Here is a 20,033-nt window from a genome sequence, read left to right on the forward strand (position 1 = left end):
CACCAGTGCAGTTCTGTCTTTAAAGCAGATCACAAAGGGGATTAAAAATTAAACTTCTCCTTGGCCCTATAGAAATATAAAGTCCATGGACAGATTACATATCAACATTTGATGAAAAAATTAGTAAAGGCTTACCTGTGGTGATATGAGGCATAATGATTACACTTTTTAGTAATCTTGAATAAATAAATAAAATTAGCATCTTAAGCACCTTGCAGGGGTTGCACTCGGCTGTGTCTTGGACCTGCTACAGCAGCCAGGCTTTGGAGGGCACCCCAAAGGGTTAAGGGGATGAATATGGGCAGAGAAATGGTACTGTAATTCAAGGCCACAGAGAATTTTTGTGCTTTTCTATAGGTCACAATTTTAAGGCAGAAAATGATGACAAAAATGTTTTAGTCACATTCTTAGAGGCCCCGTGTATCCTAAAAGCACTTTTATTGCTGTTACCCTGTGCACAAAGGCTGTCTTTTAAAGCCAAGCAGCTCTCTCAGCTTCTATCAGACTCAGGCACTGTTAGTTTATGTTCCACAGTTTTTTTTTTTTCCTCACTTAGTCAAGTTGCCCATCTGTGCTGGCCTTTGACAGGTCCTTCCTCTGATGACAGCCGTGGTGATAATGACAATAATCATTTTAGGTGAAGGTTTATGCTCAGAGTGCATTACTGGAGCAAGGCTGTGTGTCAGTAGTACACAGGAGCACCTTTGCAGGTCTTCAGAGCAGTTTTAAGTCCATAGATCCCTTTCCCCTTCCTTTTGCCTTCCTCCTGTTCCTTTGCACCCTTGGCAAACCGTGCTGTGTGAGCAAAGGCGATAATCCAGCTCGCTTTCTTCTAGCTGTGCTCCTGGCCTCCAGATGGATTCCTGAAAGTTTAATTTAGGCAATACAGTGAAACTGGGAGTGAAAGCAGTCTTGGAGGGAGAATCTCCTGAAACAGGAGGTGCCATTTCTGACAGGTACTCAAAGCTCAGATCTACACTCTAAGCAAGGCTTTACTTACACACTTTTATTTTAAAAAGCTGCAGGTATTTTGGGCAACACTGCAAGGAGACAACAACTAGTTATGAGTGTGATCAATGTAAAATAAATAGAACCTAACTTCTCTGGAATAAAATTTTCATAATAGATGCAGGCACCTTCAGAATGTAAGCGTGTCTTTTTTTCAATTGAGATTTTGCACAAATGCAGCTCTGATTTTAATTCCCCACCTGGCACACCAAGTTTGTTTGCAGCTGCTGTGTTCTTCTTAAATCTGAATATGGGCTTTCAGTGCTTTGAAAATACAGTTGTGTGCTTGGTTTTAAGCTTGGTTTCAAAGCAGAAGATGCAACCTGTGGCAGAGGGGTTAGAAAGAGATGATCTTTAAGGCCCTTCCAGCCCAAAACTTTCTAGGACTTTAGGATGATTCTGTGTTATTCAGGTCCAGTATTTATCGTGGCTCATTTTTTTGCAGTGCCATCTGGTGTCAATTAAAAGAAAGTTAACCTGGTTTTCTAGGTGCTGCAGCTGAAAATTAAAACTACAATAACAGAGAAATAAAACTGATGCTCAGTATAAGAACAGCGTAAAATTTGTTTCCTACTCATCTGTCTTTTTAAAAAGGAAAACTCACATTTTAAAATAAAATCAAGGTAACTTATCACTTGTTATCAATCTTTTGAAGTGTTTGTGGTTAGTCCTGTCTCGTGTTCCCCGGTAGGAAATAATTTGGAAATATGGTTTTTGGAAGGCAGAAGGCATTCTGGATTTCTTTGGTAACTTGGCCTACAAACAGCTTTATGACACTACAGTAACTGGCTTCAGCTTCTACCTTCCACAAAACAAAATTTTCTACCTGAAAACCAGATAAATTTTATCACTTCCCTTATTTATTTTACCATATTAATTATTAGCTAAGGTTTTATATATACATATATATTTTTATATGGCTATTTATAATGCCTATAAGACTTTTACACATGACGTGAGGATCTAGTTGAACTTTTGCATGTGAAAAGCCACCTTATAACCATTATGGATTATGTTGTGCTTTCCTTTGGTGGTAAATTTCTCATAAAGAAAAGGACACCTGTGACAGAACCCTCATTATTCCCAAATATTTTTGTTGGACTTAGATTAAATATAAAGACCTTGTGATGCATTATCTGGGCAGATAAGTTATTAGCTGACATTGGCTAAAGTAGACTAAATCCCTTCATGGCAGTTCTCCAAATGGAGTCCAAATGGGAGCACTTTCTGGAAACTTCTCTTTTGCAATATGGCAGTATTGGTAACTGGGATATTTTTGGGTTTTTAAGGGGATGAGTTGGTACTAATATTTGTTTCAACTTGGATATTCCATATATTTCTGGACTTCGGCACTAATATAATTTTAGATTTCCAGCTTCTCCCTAATTTTTTGTGGTCTCACAGAAATGTGTTCTTTTGAGGTTAATAAAAACGAACCCAAAATATATAGAGCTTTTTTGCTGACGATGGAGGTCTTGGTTTTGCTGTGTTCTGAATCTAACAGATGGTATTTTAGAGGACAAAAGGACTTGCTGCCAGTGCAAAAACTTGATCTCAGTAGAACTCTCACTTGAGGTTACTGTAAAAACTTACTAAGCAGATTATTCCAATTGAACTGATTGACCCAATCCTTCATATCTTTCAATTTATCCTTAAAATATCCATCAAGCTGTGCCTCAGAAAGTGTCCAATTCTGAAATGCTAGCACTTGGGAGACATCTACCTTGACTCCTAATTCTTTTAAGATTTGTGATTGGGGTGATTTGATTAACTCAGAATGGGCATTTTTTTCCATCAGCCAGGAATTAAAGAAACAGCACCAAAGTGCAGGGCCATTCTCAGGAATTAAACATCGACATTAACTGTTTCATTTGGCTTCTCTGGGCTTGGTGTAGCATTTATCCATCAAAGTCAAACCCAGATGTTTGTATTCTAGCCGGAGATGGGATCAGATTCCTGCTTCTGTTTTTTACCTGCCTTTCCACCGTTTGCAGCTCCCGAGGTCAGCAAGTGAGCCTGAGGTCAAGGAGCTAAGGAGGGCTGGAAGTTTATGGCTGTGTGTGTCTGCTGTGAGCACGAGGCACAGCTGCTGCTCTGGCATCATCCTTTGCACCTGAATCCTCTTCAGAGTGTCTTCACATCTGTGTGCAGTTTGTAAATGTGTGACTCGACTTGCTGTGAGGGTTTAGGTGCCTGTTCATTGGGATCAGATCTGCAGTTCATGAACAGAAAGATGGAAAAGGCGATGGTTAAGTCAGGCTCAGTGTAATAATGGTAAATTCACCTGCTAGGCTCCCCAGCCAGAGTGCAGCCAGGCCTTGTGCTTTCAATTCTAGTGACTAGGCTTACAAAAAGTAGGCTTACAAACACACAGCTACCTAAAAAAGCAGGAGGTGCAGTAAGTAACTCCCACTGGAACAAATACAGGAGTACAAAAAAGGTTTAGTACAAAAAAGAAAAAAATGCTGCCTCTGTCTTCAGTCTCTTGAAAAGATAAGCCTTCCCCTCGTCTGTTTTTTGTTTTCTTTTCTTGTTTCTTTTCTTGTTTCTTTTCTTGTTTCTTTTCTTGTCTTTTGTTTTTTGGGTTTTTTTTTTTGTTTGTTTTTCCTTTTTTGAGGAAATGTCTTTAAGCATTACAAGATTTGGGAATTTTGGCAATGTTGACTTTCAGCACCTCTCTCACCCTTTTTGAAATCTAAGGTTGCAGCAAGAGGAAAAAAAAATACAGCAGACCAAATGATGCAACTGTGATCACGTCCATTTATGCATTTCATGGGATGTAGACAAGCATTTCCTTTTAGTGTTACTTGTGTCAACAGATTGCTTCTTCTCAACAACTCCTTGCCAACAGATGGCAGCAAAGGATTGCAAAGGAAATTCGGGTGCTTTTGTTTGAACAAATAATTATCTACCAAGGAGCAATCAAATATCACTGAAGGCGTGTTTTCTTCATCTCAGCACTATAAGACAAATTTTTAAAGATGCTTTTTAGTGATCAGACAACACAAGAAAAATAAAACTTGTGATTATTTTCCAAGGTTGTTTTTAAGCTCATCTATCTGATAATGCTTATGCTTCAGACTGAAATCCTTCCTAATATAATACATTAAGGAACGCTGACATCCTGTCACCAGTCTGCACAAAGAATCATAGAATCATACTCCCTGTTTTTTTCCCCACTAAAATCTGTGGTTTAGATAAGCTTATGACACGTGATAATTTTCATGGAGTTTCCTGACACAAAGGCCCAGATTCAGAAATGCTTCAGGAGCTTGGCTTCCTCCATGAAGTTCCAGTAATTTGCAAGAAACAAGCAAAAGATACATTTGCGAAATCACAGAATCCCAGAATGGCTTGTGTTGGAAGGGATATTAAAGCCCATCCCATCCCACCCCTGCCATGGGCAGGGACACCTTCCACTAGCCCAGGCTGCTCCAAGCCCCGTCCAACCCGGCCTTGGGCACTTCCAGGGATCCAGGGGCAGCCACAGTTTCTCTGGGCACCCTGTGCCAGGGCCTGACCACCCTCACAGGGTGGAATTTCTTCCTAATATCCCATCTAACCTTGCCCTCTCCATTGGAAGCCATTCCCTTTGTCCTATCACTCCATGTCCTTGTCAAAAGTCATTCTCCAGCTCTTCTTTAGCCTCTTCAGGCACTGAAAACCTGCAGTAAGGTGTCCCTGGAGCCTTCTCATCTCCAGACTGAGCAATCCCAAATCCTGCTGCTCTCCAGAACTCAGATATCTCCCATCTACCATCGAAGAATTACCTTCACTGCCTGGACAATCTTTGGTGAGAGACTTAAGGCATCACGGGTGAGGAGAGCCTGAATTTGTGGGTGATTTGGGTTCTCCTTGTGTCAGCTGGGCTGAGCTGTGCCCTCACACCCTGCCTGGCTTGGTGGCAGTGCCACGCTGGTGTGGCTGTACTCCCAAAAGCTGGACTTGCTGTAAATTGAGCCTTGACTCTGGGTGACTGTGAATCTGGATTAGGACTTTTGGACAGTGAGGGGTTACTGCAGGGCTGGGATGTATCTGATGGTGTCCCCTAGCCCCTGGAAGGTTTCGCTGTGCTTTGCTCTTAGAACGCAGGGGCAGATTCTGGTGGTGGTTCCAGATGGGGTTTTTGTGATTGCTGAGTTTAGCAGTTGCCAATCTGTTTTGGGCTGGTGGAAAAACTAATTAAAGCTGGTTTTGCTCTTTCTCTGGACACTGTGCTCCTTTTCCTTCCCCCCCATTTAAATCAATCTGTACCCAGTGCCTGACCGCCTTTTCACTCACCCTGGTCTTTTCATGCTGCCTCTTTGCATCCCATTCTGCTGTTCTCCCGTTTCTGCTGTGTTTTTGTCAGAGCTGCGGGGCTGTAAGGAGGCCCTAGCAGTACTTGAATAATGGTGCAATTACATCTTCAGTTTTCTTCCACATCCTTACAGCTGCCAGCTCCCAAGAGCAGCAGATCTCTCAAGGAACCAGCAAATCATGGGGGCATTTGCTGCCTTGTCCCTGCCCTTGTCCAGTTAAACCAGTGCTGGATCTGCCGAGGTACCAGCTGGAATATACTCTCTGGAGGTGAGATTTAGGCTCATTTTTAAATCAGCTAGGGGCACACATTCACATATTCCATCTCCCTGGAGAATGCCCAAGCAAAATTTTAGAGGTTCTCTTGACACTGATAAAAGCAATGTAGTATATTGATTGCTGAGGTGAACATCAGGGTACAAAAGCAATGAGAATACATGTTTCTGTGACAGAATTCTACTCCATTCCAGGGTCCTTTTCTGCATTTTACCGGGTAGTTTCTTGACTAACCCAAGGGCTGTGATGGAAATACCAAAGGGTGAGACTGAGACGTGCAACAGAGGAGCCTTTGAGGAGCTGGGTGCTGGATAACACAACACAGACTGAAATACAAGTGTGGGGTAACTCAGTTCATGTCTACATCCCAAGAAAGCTGTTGAGGGTTTGCTTTACAGGCAATGGAATGTTAATTTACGTGGCATCCATGTGTAGGTTGTTCTCTGGTTCAATAGGGAGCTGAAAGGGTCGTATTTCAATAATTTTCCTTGGTATGTGTTTTCCACTAGCCACTACAGGACCTGGATAATTGGTTCTAATCTGAAAGTTAACATTGACATTATTATTGTGCTTGACAGGGAATGAGGGCTAATGACTAAAGCATTGATAAATTGAATAAATTGATGTAAATCATATTTAATTTGCTTCTTTGCTATGTACTGGAGGGAATTATTCATGTCACTGAGGATTTGTACCCTCTTACAGAGGGTTTGTTTATCTCATAAACGTCCCTAAGAGAGAAACTTCTCTCTTTCCTCATACGATGTTGTTCTCTACACAAGTGTGCAAACTTGTAATTTCTTAGTTGGTGAGAAAGAGATGCCATAAATCTACCAAGGAAAAAGTTCTGACTGTATCATGCTGACAGACTTGCTGTTACTTGAGGTCATTACCTGTACAGCTGCCAGCAGGGCTGGCTTTGATGCAGGGTTCCTATATATATATATATGAGGGACTCTATGTGTATAAAAGGCCTGATCTAAGAGTGACCTGTCCAAAATGGTAGTGGTTCATCCTGAAAACAAACTTCACTTTGATCATTTTTGCCTGGAAATATTATGTTGAGTAGCCATGTAAGCTTAAACCAGTTCTAATGGAACACTGTTTTCTCAGAGATAGGAACAATAATGTAGATGATGCCCTCAAATGTTTTAGAGAGTTATTATTTTCAGATGTTACAGTGGAAAGAATAAAAGTTGCAGAAAAATAGGGAGCAAAATAGAGTGTTGGGAGGAGTACCAAAGAGAAGGGAGAAGAAACAACTCTGTGTGCTGGGTGGGGGTAAGATGGATTTGAATTTCAAACATCCCCAGTGGCTTTACTCAGCAGAAATGATCTGCAACTCCTTTATGTAAGTAATATCTCAGCAAGCCTTGGAACAAATCCTCACACCCTACTGGCTTTTAATGCTTAGCAGAAAATGAGTTGCTGAATAAAAGATGCGACAAGTTAAAAGGGTCTTTTCATTGGGAGTCAAAATAAATGCTGCAGAGAGTTGGTGCTTCTGCTGTCAGGAGCAGGTGAATTACGTTTCCACTCTCATCCCATCTCACACAATTGCTTACAGCTTTCCTAACACATACCTGGGGATCTCTGTTCATGTGAAACTTAATCCATTTACATGCAGGACAGTTAAGAGACCACTCTGCTGCTCATTAAGGAATGCAAAAGGAAGCCCAGGATAGGGAACGTGTCTTAAAACAGTACCCAGGAGAGGAAAGAGGTAGGCAGGGGATTGGAATGTGAGTATTAAACCAGTTTTAACTGTCATTATTTTTTATTAAGCATTAAGAAGTCTGAGGAGACTTTATAACAGTAAAGATTTAATTCTTTATGTGGTTTAGGGGCCAAGAGAGAGGATTAGTTTTAAAACATGGACATGAAAATGAGTTGCATCGTGTTTTTAAAGGGATAGAGAAGATACAAAAGGGGGCTCCAAAAGCTAATATCAAGTCATGGATTCATGGCCAGTCCCTTCCTTCAAACAATCATGAACTGCAAGGCTCTGATATTTGTATGAGGTTAAATCTAGATTAGGGTTGAACTGTACTCAAGTAGCAGAGTGTGCAGAGCTCACCTCATGGAAAACATGCTGGGAAGGTCTCTAGAAAGTTCCTTGGAGAGAATGAGTTTGAGAAATCAGCAGCTCACTGAAAATAGATAGTAAACATTTATGACAAGTTAAAAGAGTTCCTATTGCGGGTTGGCAGCCTTTTGCCACTGAATTATTGCATGAAAACAATGCATTCTTTTATTCCTGTTGTAGCCTGCAAACATTCCTCTTAAGTATGTTTTGTTTATTATGTCAAATTCTTTTTTCCATAATCCTCAATGCTGGTGTGGGACAAGTGACAAGTATGAATGAAGCATGATCTGTGGGAGCACTGACATTTCTAATACTTCAAATTACCTTACACCTCTTGTATGTTGCCTTAATGCTACACCCCCCGTATCAGCAGTAGTAAATCTGGATGTTAAAGACAGCTTTTCATTCTTTTAATTCAGAACAGATCAATTTTATTACAGATAGCACTTATAGCTCTTTTCTGGGTAACAGAAAACAAACCCAAACCCCAAAACCACCTCTAACAGGAGACATGCAAGTTTTATTCAAAGTAATTTTAGAAATTAAATTTATATCATTAGAAATTTAGGATTTTTTTTTTCATCTCAAAATATATCATTCCTTCAGAACTGCACTTATCCTCTTGTAAATATTCTTGCAATAGTTGTCTGCAAGTAGCAGAGTTTGGTGCCAGATAGCAACAACAGCAGAAGCTTTCTAGGAAGCAATTAGCTCAGTAGAGATTTCTTTTTTTTTTTTTTTCAATTTTTCTTCCTAAAAAGACTCTTTCATTTTTAAATGAGAAGTTACAGATCCAGTCTTGTAGTTGGTAGCAATTGTGAAACAGTTCTGAGATATGTTTTAACTGACCTGTTTACAGGAAAAATGAGTGTGAATACGAGAATCTACTGAAAAGCCAGAGACATACAAAGTGGAAAGCTATAATATGGTTGCCATAGACACAATTTCATATTCTCTTCCCTGTTTACTGCACTGATAACTCCTTTATTGAAATCCAGGAAAAAAAAAAAAAAACAAAAAAGCCCTAGCAAAACCAAAACTGTGGGTGTCCTGGTGTCCTGAAAAGGCTGCTTTCCTTCCTATCATAATGAGATTGTTTCAGAGCTCTTCTAACCACTAATTACCATAAGGAGATTGGCCAACGAGCTCCAGTGGAATATTTGAGTATACAAGAACATTCAAGATCAATATGTAATTATCATATGCATAGAGAGGTTTTGTAGACAAATTTAGTAAAAACAGATGGACTTGCTACATATGGCTAATAGAGATTTAAAGTTAGTAAGAAATGCATGAATTCTGTAGATACGCAACAAGACTAAGGTTCCTTATTCTCCCTTACAAGAAGACAGGATGTTAATTCATCTGAAGTCTGCTGCCCTCTTCTTTTGCACATAATACCTAAAATGTCAGTAAGAGTTGATACACATGTGCATGTGGCATAGAGAAACCTCGAGCCCTTCTCATAGTTTTGCATGTTATTCTATTTGTAACATTCTCCATCCAATCACTGAAAGTCCTAATCTGCTCTTCTGCTATTTGGGTGTCACCACAATACCCCACTAAGTGCTTGAAAATTTTGTTTGTTAGAAATAGATGCGAGATAGGTTTTTAAAATGTCAGAAGGAAGACTTCATTTTTTCTAATATAAGGATGAAAAAGCCCCACACCTTTCATTTTAAACCTTTGGTAGCTGGAATCTTCCAAAGATGTTATTGCTTAATAAAAACTTGACAACCCAACACGTGGGGATTTGATCAGTAACTCCATTAACAGGAGCAGTTCAGCAATCTCTGACACCGCACCCAGGCTGCTGACAAGCTCAGCTGCTCCTTCAGAGCAGGGAATTGTGGCAACTTTAAAGGTGATCGTCACTGAGTGAAAGACGGTGTCTGAAGGGGAGTTAGACAGGATGTTTTCATTAACACTAAAGAGCTCTTGCTGTTCATTAGGCAGCTTGCTCTCGGGACCACAGGAGAGCTGTCACTCACAGTATCTTTTCACAAGAAAAGGATGGATCGTATAGAACCATGTTTTATCTGTTTCCTTATGGAGTTTCTGCACAAAAGCAAAATATGGGCAATTTTTTTTTTTTTTATTAGAAGAATTTCTTTTATCTTAAGTTTTAAACTGATTTAAAAGGCCTTTTGCTGTTATGCTTAAGCTAACACACTGTGTAGATAATAAGTTGTACCAGATCTCAACAAAAATGTGGTTTCAGATTTCAAGGCCAGACTCACTTTCCTGCTCCACTTGCACTCTGGTTTTCCTGGTGTTGTACTCTACACCAGCATCCTTCTGACCTGTGGGAGTGTTGGTCCTTCATTGTAAAACACTTTAGTAAAGACCAGAAGTGGTTCCCTGTTACACGCACCGTGTTCAGGAGGGCTGGAGATGACACAGTCGTTCAACTGGACAATGAATGATTCAACTGCTCAGGACAGCCAGGAGCCAGCAGCTGGACAGACAGACAATTCATGGCCCAGTTGCCAAAGTCCAGTCTATGCAGGAGTGCAGGATTGCAGCTCCTCTACTTTTTGTTTGACCTCTGAAAGGCTGCTGTAGAACAGGTCAAAGCAGGAAACACTTCCAACACAGAAATCAAATGTGAATGGTTCAAAGTGAGGACATGGAAATTCATTGGCTTCCAGGCCCTCTTTAAACTGTGGCTAAATATTTGCCCAATTAACAATGCATAATAGACACATGATAGAGGATACCAGGTGGATGGAAGGAAGATACTGAGTGGTTTTGCACTGAAGCCATCAGTCTTTGCCAGGACTTTGGGAGCAGGACTCCACCTCGTGCACTGAGCAGCAGCGCTGAGCTGGTGTTTGCCTGCTCTGTGTCCCTTGAATCTGTTCTGTGTATCTTGGTGGGAACACCCCAGATTAGCCAGGTATAAAGAAGATAAAGTAACCTAGATGTAGCCTTGTCTAATCCAGAAGCCCTTTGTTTATTAAATTGCTGCCCAGAGGAGTCGTGGCATGCTGTGTTTGCTCAGGGTCTCGGGCACTGCAGGCTGGCACAGCTGCTGTGAGAATTACACTGCACAGAACTGTTTCTTTTGCCCCTGCTGTTCTGAAGTTTATTCTGAAGGGCACCAAACTTTACTCCTGTCTGAAGTGTTCTTTGATAATAGTAAACCAAAAAATGTTATTTCAGAACTTCCTAACACAATTCTGAGGAAGTCTCTAATATTGTCCTGCTTACAAACAGCTGTGACCCTTTTATTCTTTTGAAAGTTTCCCTAGATAATGAGAGGCATTTATCGTTCCCAGTCTCATCTGCTATGCAAACCAGATTGTTCTGATGGGATTCTGTTTGCTTTGTGCTTTTAAGGAATGAGCTTTAGGAATGGATAAGAGAAGTGAAAGTGAGAATTAGTTGGTTTTTAGAGTTACATCCAGGATAGGGTTTCTTCTGCAATACCCAATTAAAATAAGAAAGGTTTTTTTCCTCCCTTGCTTCCTTCCTTTTGTTCCTTTATCACATTCTTCCTTTCAAAGTGGCAGTTGTAACTACAGGGGTGTATCTGCAGTCAATAGAGAAACTTCCAACTAAATGAAGTTCTGGATCCATAGGGAATGCAGGAAATGTCACATTAAAGTTTGGTGCTAGTTTTATTACATTGTCATTTTGTTTCAGATATTATTTTGGACACTTAGCTTGAAGATTATAAAATCATTAAATCTTTTAAACTGTGATATCTAGGAGCAGAATAAAAGGAAATTATTCTATCTCAGCAGAATAATGTGAATACGTGGATTGCTATTTAATTTAAAAAGTGTGTCAAAGTTATACTGCAACATATGAGGTTATACTTTTTGTGTTCAGGATAAGCAAAATATGAACACTGTGGATGTGTTTTGACTTTATGGGGCAATAATAAACCTTTATCTAGGTGTATATTGATACCTTCCTCCATTAGTCATATCTAAGTTTTCTCTTTAATTTCTTCTTCCATTGTCTTCACCACTGCATTTAAATGTGGAGCTGCACTGTGGTGTTCCAGTTGGGTTTTAATTAGCTTTATTATCTATTGTGTAGGACTTAATCAATTCTATTGGATGTTATCTGCAGGTGCCTACAGTAAGGGCATATTACATTGATTTTTCATTTCTCACATCAAACGTGCTGCACACATCCCCTGGTTGCTGTGTTTGCTATTGACAGCAGGGCTATTCACAGGCTCCCAGTCAAAATGTAACAGGGATCGGGACAATTACCAACTCCACAGTATGGATTTATTAGACAGCAAATAAGAAAACAGTAACTTGTGGCAGCTGGCTGTCCAAGAGGGAGGGCTCAGGACAATGTCTGGGTAACCAGGAGAGTGAAGAGCTTGGGAAAATCATTCCACTTCAGTGGGAGAGTTCTCCAGCCGAAGGTGAAGGTCCTCCAAGGAGCTGTCGTGGTGAGTGCAGCAAGATGCTGCCTCCTTCCTCGGATGGGTGTTCTTATGCAAGAAAATACTGCATTTTTCCAAACTGCAGGTCAGCGTTTTATCCTTCAGGCTGGAAATTTTATAAAACCTGCAAAAGCAGTCAAATCTCACAGGTGGGGGACTTTGGAGATAGTTCAATGTGCTGGTTTTGGCTGGGGTAGCAATTTTCCTTAATTGTGAGGAAAGGTAAAAGAGAGAAACCAGAAAAGGCAACAAGAACGTGTTCACAATCCTAACATCAAATGAAACTCTGTCCTCATTCACTGCATTGTGTCCTCTGGGGCACTGTGCCACTGAATCTACATTTTCACTTCAGGGCTTGCTGACCCAGCTGCAGATCTCCATCTGAGCAGAGCCTTTTTGGGGAGATGAGGCTTTGCCTGCAGTTTGGAAGTGGGCAGACTTGAAAACTACTCTTAAATTTGATAAAACAAGACTTAAATCCATTTTAAATTGTGCCTCTTAGCTGCCCTTCCTCTAGAGAGCAGTATTCTATGAGAAATGGGTATTTTTTCCTCTTGTTGTAGTTCTTTTACCAAGGTTTCCAAGGTAATCTTAGAAACCTTAGATTCCCTCCACAGCTTTTTTCTGATGCTGTGATCTACACAGGGAGTTAGGTATTATCAGTTCTGATATTTTTCTTTTTCCCTGGAGGTTAATAAAAACCTTCAGCCCAATTTGGTACCTATTTTTTTTCTGTTGGTGAACACAAAGTGGATTGATTGGATTGACACAACTGTTTGGGGGTGTAGCTGTGTTTTGATTGAAGAAAATCAAGCTGTAATCAAGCAGGCTGACAGGAGATGCCAAAGAAATGCTGCAAACACTTGTATTTTCATCAGATTTTCTTTCTAGGCCTGACTCTGTCCTTTCAAACCATGAATAACTTCTTTTCTCTTGCCTAAATTCATATCAATTTGTGGAGAGGTTCGGAATTGTTCAAAAGCCAGCATTTCCATAAAATTACCGGGTTAAATCGACTAAAATGTGGAAGAAAAAAATTTGTGTAATATGTAAAGACTTGCTTGGCTTGATTAGGCATCCAGGAAGGGTTTTTCTTCTTTGTGACACTTTGGATGCCAGTGAATTTCCCTCGAAGGTAGTCAGCCTTGCCTGTGATTCGATGAAAGTGATTTTCTTTTGTCCCCAAACCCACAGCCAGGTACAGCCCTGGACTGAATTGCTGGCATCTCTAAGTGGGTTTTACCTTGCATCTTTTAGAGATGCACTATTTCTGCCCAGTGTCTTCCTAGGAATGCTGGAAAAGAAATCTGTTTCTCGCTCCATTCCATTAGAAAGATCGATGTTGGAGAGATTTCCCTGGTTTAGAGAAGCCACTGCTCTGTGCTTGCTTGAGCAGTGTTAAGTATTGGGTTGCACCACCATAATGCATTCCTCTTGCTGATAACAAAGCAGAGCAATTCATTGCTTAAATGGAATTTGAATAACACTGTGGAAATCGATAGCAGCTTCTTATCCATATAAAGATAATTGATCTTTTTGAAGCCCTTTAAATACAATGAGCATTTGATTGTGTTTCCTTCCATTGCTCAGCTTAACACGGTAGCAGTAAAATTAAGTGTTGCTTGTAAAATGACTGGAACATTCAGTGGCTTTTACTCCTACAACACTTCTCGGGTGTGTTTTAGCAGATTAGCTGTAAATGAAGATAAGAGCTGCTGCTTTGAAATGGGCGATACAGCAAGAATGTTTCTTTGTATACAGAAATCAGTCACTTCTGTGGCCTCTGGTCACCCATCAATGTGCACTTCACACTCCAGCATTATTGTTTTTCTTACTTTCTAATGTTGGTCAGATGCCTCTGTTGGTCTCTGTGCCTGTCTGGTCTGAAGTTTGAAGTTTGGAACTCGAGATGCAGAGTGTCTTTTCTGTTTCAGGCGTGTGTGTACACCTGAGTCCTGCACTGGCCCAGAAAAGTGCAGTTCCCTGCAGAGGCGTGCGAGAAGCACCAAGCAGAAGGGATCTGGGAGCCTGGTGAGAGGAGAGAGGACAGATTTTCAGACTATTTTCCCTATTGAAAGGAATGAGATAGATTTTTCTTTACAAACACACTGTGGTTCTGCTGCTAGGTAAAAGCCAAATACTGAGAGGTCAAAGAAACAATGGGAGGAATTCCACAGATTGATGCAAGGAGTGAGAGGGATTTGTCTTTACAAACAAACTGTGGGTCTGCTGATAGGTAAAGTTAAGTACTGAGAGACGAAAGAAGCGATGGGAAGAACCAATTATTCCATAGGAAAAGAAAAAGGGGGGGGGTATACATTAGAATGGGGTCTGTATTAGGGGATTTGGGAAGTACCTCAGCCAATGGGGAAAGAGAGAGGGAAATGCAGCCGGGAAATTGGGATAAAAAGGAGGCTGCGCCCTCTTAACAGCTGGAGAAACCTCAGGGGAAATGCTCCACGGGCTCTCCCTTTATTCGAATAAAGTAACGGGACTCCTCTGTCTCCTTTTTGGACATAAACCTCTGGTGTTTGTGGATTAATTTTCCTGGCACTGTGATGATGTTGTAAAGAAACTGCTTCAGCCGGTGTGTGATGGGTGCCAGCCCTTCCCACTCCCAGCATTACTCCTGCTGGGGTATAATGAAGTGCAGAAGGATCTGCCTTGCAACATTGCAAAGAGGAAGCTTTTCTTGTATTTCCTCTTTATTTTAGTTCTCAAGGTGTTCTACAAATTTTTAACTGTCAAGGCCCTTAGAGAAAATCCTTCTTCTTTTGTTAGAAGGTCTGAATATTAATTTATTTTTGTGTATAATGAACATCAAAGTTTGGGATTGTGTGTTAGAGCAGAGGGTAAAGAGCTTTGACATTTTCAGTGGATCACTTCCCACAAACAGCTGCAAATGTCACTCCACTAGAAATTTCCCCAAAAGTGTGATTTATTTGATTTTTTTTGTGATCAGTTAACTATCACCTCAAGCTATTTTGTTTGCTTTTGCTCCTCATTTATCTCAATCAATCAGCTGGTCATTGAATTTACCATGATCAGAAGTAGAACCCTAGCATCCCGCACTTCCTCTACTCCGTATTTTGCATCACTTTTTAAGTTTGAAAAGTTATACAGTCTTTAGACTATTGGTTGAATATGTTGTTGAAAATTTTAAATATTCATTACAATCTGAAATGGAAGGGGAAAGCAAGTCTTTTCTGTGCCATTTACACTGAAACTTTTATCCAAATATTCGCTATTTTTGTCTAGTACTAATAAATTTTGCATTACCTTTCATCCCACTGCAGGTGACAAAATTTATCACATACACTCTGTTGGAGCCTATGGCTGATGAAGAGGTTTTGCCACCGAGCTGATGACAGCTGATCACTGCAACTTGCATGTGTTCTCTCAGGTAAATCATGCAGTTTCCAGCTGGCCTGTGAAAATCCTGCCCTACTCCATTTCAGCACAGGCATTTTGAACCAGCATAGCAGCAAATAATTTATGCATAGGAGGTAGAAGTTCAGAACTTCTTGCAAATTATAATTGCTTAAAAGTGCAGAAAGTGTTATTGAACAAGTAAATATGTAAAAAAAGAAGAAGCTGAACTTAGTCACTCACTGATGGAGATGCAGTGGGTGAGACTGGACGTGTTTGGGGTAGGTGCACACATCTCTTTGAGCAGCTCTGTACCCTCACATTCACTCCTCGTGCACAAACAGGATCAAAAGCCCCGTCCTGTTCCCCTCCCTGACTGATCAGGCTGGAATTCCATTTGTTAGAATAGGAATATTATTACAGCATCCCGCAGCCATAGGGAGGAGAAGAGAGATCCAGCAGGCAGGAATTGTGCAGCAAGATTGATTTATTTAGTTATTTTACAAACTCTTTTATAGACGTTTTTCTTCATAGCCTAATTGGATAAAGGATCAGCCCCCCCCTTGGGGTGATTGGCTAAAATCCTAAAACATCCATTGTCAAAATATTTTTCTACTGTACCATAAACAAAGCTCTGCAAGGACGCAGGTGTTCATAGCTTATAGAACTCTGCTCTGTCTTCTGTGAGAGAGAAAAATATCTCACGGGACTGGAAAGAAGCAAGAGAAATTCTTGCTAGCAGCAATATTGTATCCACAGAATATTATGCACACGCATATGTGCGTGCAACATGCACCTCCTCAGGGGCTGGTCCCTGCATCCCTGGCACTGCAGCTGCTGGCACCCGGGGGTCTGAGCCCCCAGGGCCCACAGCCCCACTCCAGCCACACGTACAGAGCCAAGTGGTCATGAGGGAACAGTCCCTGAGCTAAACCAGAGCTCCTGGCTGCCGAGTTCAGGGGAAGGATGCTGAGCTGATGCCTGTGGCCTCACAGAGCCAGCAGAGGGGCTGGTTGTAGTTCCCTCTGTAAAGGCAAGGAAAATTGAACAATATATCTCAAGACGATAAAAAAGCCCCAAACACCAGAGTGTTTTGTTGGAAGTGAGGGAATTTCCCCAGCCGTGTGCTGTTACATGGAGCAGTTTCACTTCGGGTACTCAAACATGAGTTTGGCACTGGAATTCGACAAGAGACCTCACTGCAACCACACCACGAGTGTGTTTGAGCCTGCTCAGTGGGGCAGGGTGTTTGTGGCACTGTGCTTTGCCAGTGGGGATTATTTGCTCTTTAACCACCCGCTCTTACTGCAGCTCCTTTTTTAGCTCGGGTTACAAATCCAGCGTGACCCACGCGGAGCAGTTTGCTGGATGGTGATGAGGATGATGATGAGCTCTCCTATAAACAGGAAAAAGCAGTGGTTCTGAGGCTTTTGTAGTGTTTATCAGTAGGAAAACAGAAGAGGCAATTGCTTTTAATTGCCCAATAATTTTATTATTCAAAAGATGGAATTTACAAGAAACAGCTGCAGTTATAACTGAACCAGCTCTTTAATGTGTTCCTGGATTTTTTCCTGTATTATATTATCAAATGGTGATAAGGTGCTGGCTTCAGTCAAATTTTGAAGTACAGTGAGAGCTGGATTTTTCGAGCCCTGAGATGATTACTCCGCTACTCTCACTGAAAGACACCTTTGTGAATGTTGTGGTTCTGAATTGTCTGCAGAAATCCCATTCCTTATATTAAATCAACTTTCATTCTTTGTTCTCCCAGTACACAAGAATTTTAAGATTCATAACCTATTTCTGTTTGGTTTTTTTCCCTTTGTAGTTCTCCCACCCGTCTCTATGTTGTTATTCAGTGTGTAAGGAAATGCAGCCCCACAATGAACAGGCACTCTGAATTAATTAGCTACTTTCTGTAAATACAAATAAATGACAGCAAGATCAAAATGAAAAAGCAAGAAGGAGATGACTAGCTACTGTCACACCTGTGGTGTTACTGTTCCTAATTTTAAAATAGATTTTAAAATGTACTGTATTTCCTGCTCAGCCAAATTTTGTCCCTTGTCACTGTCACTGCTGCTCCTGTGGTCAAGCCCCACAGGCCAGAGCTGTCCCTGAGGGTCACACTGAACTCAAGGCTTTTGTGTGGTTTCCTTTAAGCACCAGATGATGTTTGAAGGCTTTGAAGAGCTATTTCTTATTTGCTGCAGACTAAAACAAGAGTTTCCTGTCCTTGCTGCCACGTGTTTCAAGGATTATTGGTGATAGTCCTGATTTGTCTGGGTGAAAATCTCATTGGGTGCAATCTTAATTCAGAGCTGGCAGTAGAGTATGGAAAACTGCAGTGTGGGCTCCTGCAGACCAGACATATACTAGATCTGCAGCTCAAACATAAAAGATGGGAAAATGGATATTTCAATTTTCTTATTGTCTGATAGTTATGTGTTTATTTTAAACAAGTGGTCATAGTTTACAGAGCTTAAATTCCTGTGTGCTGGTATTTTTCTGGAACGTGAGGAAGGTGACAGTTGGCATCCTGTGATGTTCTCACACTGACTCACCTACACTCCACATTAATATTGAATAGGACTCCAGAGAGATATGACTGTGCTGTTGTTTGTCTGGACAGGCAGTTAAAAACCACTGTTGTAATTAAATTTCTGTTTTCATTTCAGTGGTGGAATTAAACAAATATTTTCCTTTGGAGGAAAGTAACAATTTGATGTTAATTACTTCTATCTGTTTCTCAGCATTGTCAAATAACCTATTGTAAAAACTACTTAATATTTCCAGGGGAATGCCATATATTGCATAACTTACTTCCTTTGCTGGTTATTTTGTTTGATGGTTAAATGGTAATTGGAATGAAAGGAATAAAGAAGCACTTGTGGGTTGGGAACCACTCAGGGGATCGAGAATTTAAAGCAGAACAATGATTTAACATTTCTTTCTTTTGTTAGGCTTTTTCTTTTCATATGTGAATTACGTGCGAGTGAGAGAGATTATAGGGAGAAAAATAAAGGGAGAACGAAGAAAACTCATTTAGATCAAACTCACTGTGCCTAATAAGCAGACAGAAAAATCTGCAAACTGTCTAATCTTCACAGTTTGTCCTTAGCCTTCCTAGATGTTGTAGAATTCACAAAATCTTTCTGAGAAGGAAAATTAGCCTATTAAAAATGAGAAAACACAGACACAAAGCTTCACCAGAAATTCCAAGAGGTATGTGGCTTCTAGTTACTGTGCAAGGGAAAATCATTGGGAAAAGCAGGAAAAGAAAGAGCACCCTCAGTAGAGATGTCCTGAAATGAGAAATGTGCTTGGATTTCCACATTGCTGAACTTTGCTACAGACAAAGGAAGGTTAAAGGACAAGTCAGCTCTCAAGCATCCATCCAAAATCCACAAGGTATTTGCATGTGAAAAATGTCTGTAAATATCTGTTCATTTCCAAATACCCAGTATCAGGAGAGCTTGTGGGCTGTGTTAAAGGCAGCAGAGCTGATTTAGGTATTGTGTGTATGTCCTGAAGTACAGGACAGGCAGGAAAACACAGAGCAAACTGTATCTAGGAATGGGGCAGCCTGCCTGGAAGACACCAGCGAGGGTCAGGATTGTTCCATCTCAAGGTCCTGAGAATGTGGAGAAAGTTTCTGAGCCAGGAGTTGCAGAATTATAAATGAAGCATTTTTGTGGAGGCACAGTCAGCTGTGCATGTCTTTGAAGGGAAGATGGATTGTCCACGACATGTTAAGCTATCCCATTTTCCAGCAGGAGCTATGAATCAACCAGTGTCACTTTTTGGGGTGCAAAGTGAGATTTTTCCCTACCTTTCTGTCACAATTTGAGGCTGTCCTCCCCTGGGTACATGGTATGTGAAACCACACCAGCTATGTTGAAGAGATGAACTAGGGATTTCCTAATTTATCATAAGCCCCAAATCATTGACCATCTTTTTCACATATGACAAAAGCATTTCCAGAGAGTGGTTAATTATTTCATGTAAAAACAGAAGAGATACAGGTGAAATTCATAGAAAGATATTGTATCAAAGAAGTAAAATGTAGATATTGCACTCTATAGCTGAAGTGTGTTCTATCTTTATTTTGGTGTTCTGAAAAAGTATAGCCCTCAATTTATTGTTCTGTTTGTTGTTTTTGTTTTTGTTACTTTTCTATTAACTGAATTCTGTCAAATTGACAAATGGCTGGAATTTTGCTGGGCCAATTTTGCATCTTTTTAACAAACGAAAGATGTGACTGGTTTTCCTTGTCCACCTTTATTCTTAGCAGGGATTTGGGCAGTAACTTATTTTATCTTGTTTCTGAATTCCTTTTAAATGTGACTGGAGACAGGGACACTTTTGGGGCAGTTGGTTTCTCAGACTGCTTTAAGCACTGAGCTATTGCCAGAGCTGGTGGTTTTTTGTTGTCCTTTTTCTTTCTTTTTCAAACTTCTCACTGTTCCCAGGAATGTAAACTTGTACTTTTTTTCAAGGGCAACATGGCAAGAAGACCACAAATACAAGCTTAGCAAAGGAAGCTCTTCAGTGCAGAGAATATGTCAGCTTATGATGGAATGT

The 20,033-nt window shown here is 40.6% G+C and overlaps 1 long non-coding RNA gene across 1 annotated transcript in view; it reads left to right on the plus strand.

Annotated features, from left to right (window-relative positions):
* The first annotated feature begins 14,020 nt into the window (after positions 1–14,020).
* The window catches only part of LOC108448535, an 18,270-nt gene continuing 12,257 nt past the window's right edge, over positions 14,021–20,033 (plus strand). The window contains exons 1-2 of the long non-coding RNA XR_001864435.1: positions 14,021–14,111; positions 15,377–15,483. This is a non-coding gene — a long non-coding RNA (uncharacterized LOC108448535). The remainder of the gene's footprint in view (positions 14,112–15,376; positions 15,484–20,033) is intronic.

Source organism: Corvus brachyrhynchos, unplaced genomic scaffold (assembly GCF_000691975.1).
Source record: "Corvus brachyrhynchos isolate BGI_N302 unplaced genomic scaffold, ASM69197v1 scaffold220, whole genome shotgun sequence".
In the NCBI taxonomy this organism is placed as follows: domain Eukaryota; kingdom Metazoa; phylum Chordata; class Aves; order Passeriformes; family Corvidae; genus Corvus; species Corvus brachyrhynchos.